Source organism: Micromys minutus (genome assembly GCF_963924665.1).
Source record: "Micromys minutus genome assembly, chromosome: 3".
NCBI lineage: Eukaryota > Metazoa > Chordata > Mammalia > Rodentia > Muridae > Micromys > Micromys minutus.
The window spans coordinates 46488468-46494467 of NC_137972.1; positions in this window are offsets into that span (position 1 = coordinate 46488468).

Sequence of the window (6000 nt, forward strand, 5' to 3'; positions counted from 1 at the left end):
AATCTCAGTGTTGCTTTTAACTGATCTCCTATCTGAACCTCTTCCATGTGTCCTTGGCCTAGGACATTCTCTTTCCCTCTTTGCCCTCCCAGGGTGGAAGCCAGTCCTTGGGAGGGACTGTTGAAACATTTCCCAGTGGCACAGGTGACCTAAGACATGGCATTGTGTTGGTAAAAATTCAAATGTAAATAGCATTTCCTTGAAGACTGGATTTGCTTTCCCACCCTGTGGGATCAGGAAATATTTCGAGTTTTTGCTCCTGATAACAGGGCAGGTTTTGTCCTTGACTCATTTATCTTATGTATCATTGTGGCTCCATTTGTAATTTTGAGAGGAAGGGGAAATAAAAGGAATGAAATATATTGAGGAAATTTTTTAACTTTTCCATAGAGAACGTATGGGGAAATGCCATACAAGAAAGGGACAAACCTTCAAACTTCTTTCTTAAAAATTGAATCAAATTCTTAAGGGTGAGGCTCTTGGTAAGAGGCTATATTTTCTCTCTCTGGGACAGCTTGTGTAGCTAGGCTACTTACTGGCTTTGAAATTGCTATGTACCCAAAACTGGCCACGTACTCTGGGTCCTCTTGTCTCCATTAGTTGAAGTCCAGATATGCATTAAAAGACATAAAGTATAGTATTAAAATATCATAATAAACTGTGAACCATTAGATACTGGTGTAGCATGAGACCATAGAACCAGTTGGGGGAAGGTCCAGGAAAGGAAAAGAAAGCAGAGTTGACAGACAAACCAACTGTTCATGGGGATTTTGAGGTACAAGTTGAACTCTTTTCTTGTCATCCCTGCCATTTCTGCTTCCATGATAGGTACCCTGTCAGCTGGAATTAATGTCACTTGTGCTGTATTAATCCTGTGTACTTGTTCACCTTGTTAGCAAATCCAGCACTAAATGGTGGGAGTGTATTTGTACTAATGTTCCCCTGTGTGATAGCCTTGTGTATTTATGGTTACATGAGTAGTTAGTTTTTTTTTTATTTATTTAGAATACCCGTCTTGTATGCCCTTAGAAGATGGAAGTCACAGGCAGCCATTTCTTTCTTACATAGTTGAAGCGAGGCCCATGCAATGTGTATTCAAAATCGTTTGCGTTTAAAGAACATCATTTAAGTAAGTGGGAGTTTAACTTCTTTTGAATTTTACCTGATAGATGGACAATAATTCAGAATATTGAAATAGTCAATCAAGGTGTCAGCAGGTAAAACTTCTGACCACCAAGCCTGAGGACCCAAGTTTGATTCCCTGCAAGAGTCCTTTTTCTCTTATGCCCAAATTTAATAACAAAAAAAGTATTTAACCAACCACAAAAGATTCCATGTTAAATATACCTACTACTCACACAAAATCTCACCTTACTCCAGAACAACAGCATCAGTAACACTTGAGTGCCAGAGGAGAAAGTTCTGGAAGTGCGTTTCAGTTGCATCTTTTCCCCAAATAATGAGTCACCAGCGAGTTACCTGGGTGTGAGACCCAGAGAATGTGTTGTTGAATAAATGCTCTTCCATGCTCAGTTACTTGATTTTTAGCTTAAAAATAAATATTTTATGGCAATTTTCTGTCTATTTGTCACTGATATGTTTGAGCGAGAAATGCATCCGTCGGGTCCAGGATTGTGACTAAAGCCCCACTTATTGTGATTGGCAAGCCCTCATAGGCCTTATAAAACATCAGCAGCTGTCCGACTCCCTGTGTAAGGGAAGCCTCTACACAGGTTGGTTGGGGTAAATGGGATTGTATAGAAAGGTGTCAGAAGAAAAAGTACAGGCTCACAAATATTCCAGGGACCCAAGCTCCCTAACTTTTCTGTGACCTGGAAAACAGCAGCAATTAAACTCAGTGGAGAAACTGAGTTTCACTGGTAGACCTGCGTGGTTTTTGTCATTTTTCTCCCGCAGATTTTTTTTTTTTTCCTTTTTACTCGAAGTGAGAATGCCAGAGAGCGCTGAGAGAGTCGCAGCCATGCTGAATTCATTACTGTGGTAGTCACACAAAACCACGGATAAAATTTCAATATCTGCAGGCCACAGTTGAGTAAACAGTTGCACTGAAATTTAATTCCTGTTGACTTTTCCCCCATTCCTCGCCAGGGGCACATTCTGATTCCGTAGTACAAAGACAACAGGGGTTACAGCTTTGATTAATGTAGGACAGTGGAAGAGAGTTAGAACTGTAAAATATGTCAGAAGTCCGTGGAACACAAAGATCTGGCTTCAAGCTGCCTGGTGTAAAAGCGAGTTAATTACACTGCTAGTTGTAAGGAATGGTTCTGAATATTCGACTTGCACCAGAGCCTTTTGGTGTTACTCCGTGGGGGTAGAAGTGGGGGTAGGGGTGGGGGTAGGGGTGGGTGCTGAGTGAGCTCTGTGTTGGGCTCCTTCTTGCCAGTCATGACTACAAATTACATCTAGTGCCCTTTTCTCAAACTGCAGCTCTCACAAAGAGCCACTACCATAGTGATCCTATTTGTTGCCCAAGTTGAGCCCCACACAGAATTTGTTTTAAAGAACTATTTAGTTGACAGCCAGGGAAAAAATGGGAGGACTTTGCTTTTCCATACACTCAAGAAAAAGCAGAGCGTCTGGCAACCTTGGGTGACTATCCCACAAGGGCAGCAACTGTTGGGAGATGAATCACCTCTGAAGATGGGGAGCCCTGCAGCCTTGCTGTTCACTGTGGCTCCACTGGGCAGAGTACGGCCCCTGCCCTCTATGCGAATCAGCTAGGCCTGCCCTGCGGGCTAGAAGATGCATCATCATTCTGAAAGCTCCCAGCCAAAGACAGGTGGGCTGTTAGTTGGAGGAGCCCGCGCCAGACAAGTGCCCTGTCTTCCCTCCTCAAAACAAAGCATATTGTCTGAATAATGTTTCAACTCTATTTATGTCCAGGTCCTGGAACTATTAGTGTTTTTTTTTTTTAATAATGTAATTTGATAGCATTTTTGAACAGTCTCTTGGAGCCTGTGAGTAGTCCTTTTACCCTATACCCTAACTGCCTTTTACTTCATCATATGCCTGCCCCATTTCTGTCTCTGAGGTCTGTGTGTGGAATGCCTACTCCATTATGGAACTTAGCAACAGATACTGTTATTGATTGTTAAGATTTTGTTCCCTTCATTCTTAAGGGAAGGATTTTAAAATGTCCAGAGCAATTTCATAAGCTGTGTGGATTAATGCATTTAAAAAGTCTTGAATTCTTGAAAGCAGGATTTTATTTCCATATTGCTGCAAATGAGAGCTTTCTCAGATAAGCATATTACATAGAACATAATGTTTAGAAGTTTCTCCATATACAGCATATGCTGGCAGGTCAATTAACAGAATGCATACCAGAAAATGTTTACTCAATAAAAATGAATAGCTGCTAAATAAAACAGCTATTTCTTAACAACACCCCCCTTTTAAATGATGGGTGCTTTATTTTAGGCAGGTGGTAATTTTTTGGGGTACCACTTGCAATTTCATTGTGTGCAAATCAGCAGGAGAGTTTTGGTGGCTGTGATTTGGGGGCTGCTGTCGTTTGGGGATGTGGCTTTCATTCTATATGAGGGGAATGACATCCATAGAATGGGTGAGAAAGTCATCTGTGAAAAGATGGTCCACAGTTAGCTTGAGAGCTTGTTGCTTAAGGTGGAATAAGCAAGGGAAGGTCTTAGTTTCTGTAGAGTCTCTGACATTCGGTCTAAAATGTTGGGGTTTTTGGTCAAAGAAAGACTATGAGTCAAGTCAACAATGTAAACAAAGAGAAAACATGCTCAGTGACTGGCAAGAAAGTAAGAGGGGGAGAAGGTGTAGGGAAGGGCTTGCAAAAGCATCAAGAGAAGGAGGGGGAATCAGAGAGTCCTGCTGTGCTTGTGGGAATAAGAGGGAGGTAAAGTGCTAATAGTTACATAGAAGCCTGAATCTCAGAGAGAATGGATCAATAGTGGGTGAGTAATATGGTGATGTACATATGTTGATGTACTTTCAAAGGGGGGTTAGAGAATGGCTGATTAGAGGAACCTTGCACAATCATTGATACTTACATAGGGGGCATTAACAGTCAGCCCCTTGTGGGCATGATTCTGTTAACAGATTCAACTGTGGATCTAAGGTTCAGGAGGAAACTCTATTGGAACTGTATTGGAACATGTCTATATTTTTTTTGTCCTTAGTCTCAAAGCACAGGTCTAGCAACTACTTATATGGTATTTGCCATATGTCAGGTTATCATAAGTAATTAAAGATAACTTAAAAGTCTGTGAGAAGAGGCTGGCAGTAGATTCCATGCAAACCCATCACCATGTCATACCAGAGGTTTGAGCATCCATGGAGCTGGGCGCCTCATATTACTTTCATTACTTACTTTTCTCACTGCCATGGCAGAACACCTAAAACAGCAGTGTGGGGAGAGAAGGATTTATTTTGGCTCACAGTAGTCCAACATGGTGGGGGAAGGTACCGTAATAGAGTGAAGGCACAGGTGGTCACATTGACCTGCAGTCAGGAAGCAGAGAGACACGAATGCTGCTACTCAGCTTCATTTTTCTTGCTTACTCAGTTCAGGACCCTAACCCATGTGGGGGTGTCTCTCACATTTGGGTCTTCCTACCCCCATTAGTCTAATCTAAATCCCTTCCCAGTCACACCCAGGGATTTGTCTCCCAGTTGATTCTATGTTTTATCAAGTTAACAATTAATATTAACCATTACAGTGTTCATATGGGTTCCACGTGTCTCATGTAGACACCCAAGGCCAGCTAGAAAAGGACAAATGTGTCCATGCAGTGAGGTTAAAGTTAGCAGATCTTGGTTTTAGCATAAAAGCAAGTACTTAAAAGTTTACCTCTTCACTTTCAAAATGGTGGCATGCAGCTCCTTACTCATCTTTCTTACTCAGCTTACTAGAGGGCACCGAGCAAGAGAGAGGCTGACCGCTTCATGTGGAGAGCACATGCCTTGGTTCCTCATGCATACCTAACCTTCTCTAAGGGAACTCTGAAAATTCAGGAGCTTGTTATTTATTTTTATTAGTTTTGCTTTGCATAGTGTGAACTAGGCCCAGCGGGTCCAGGAGTACGAGTGTGAGACTGAGGCTAGGTCAGCTCTTTTTTGCTTTTCCACGAGAGTGGCCTGTCCCATTGCAGCTGCTTGGGACAGCTCTTTTGATGCTGTTGGAAGGAAAGAAATGAGGAAATCCTCAGTGTCCTAGAAGAGAACTTTCTAGAAAGGTGGTGTAAAGAAAGGTATTAATATTGAATGCCCTACTGGGATCCAGTACAAGTTAGAAGCTAACTTGTTCTTTAGTAGGTGAAAAACTAATTCTAATTGTAAAGGAATTGCTCTGTTGAAACACACTTTTATCAGAGACATTGCCCAGGTCAAGTTTTTTTTTTTTTTTTTTTTTTTTTTTTTTTTTTTTTTAAGTTGGGCTGAAGAGATGGCTCAGCGGTTAAGAGCACTGACTGCTCTTCCAGAGGTCCTGAGTTCAATTCCCAGCAACCACATGGTGGCTCACAGCCATCTTGTAATGGGATCTGATGTCCTCTTCTGGTGTGTCTGAAGACAGCTATAGTGTACTTATATACATTAAATAAATAAGTAAATAAATAAATAAATCTTTAAAAAAAAGTTGATGCAGAGAAGTGTCCGGTGGAAATCAGCAATGCCTATGTTAGTGAAATCCTGCAAACAAATTGAAAGAAAGTAGAAATGGGAATTTAGATAATTCTGGTGAGTAAAGAAATGCCAGCCACAACAAAAACAACCCCCCAGCCCCTCTTTCTATTAATTCCTCTGGTGTCTATTTTTGGGGAGTGGAAAGCATATTTTACTCTGAATACTAAATTTAGCTCTCTCGTCTCTGTTGGTTTAGCCCCGACTTCCATCAGAATATTGATTTCAAAGATTTATGTAACTTGCAAGCCTCATAGGAAATTCTTTCACGTTGTGATTGCTAAACAGTTGTGTGTCATTCATCTCTCCATTGGAACTTAAGATGGC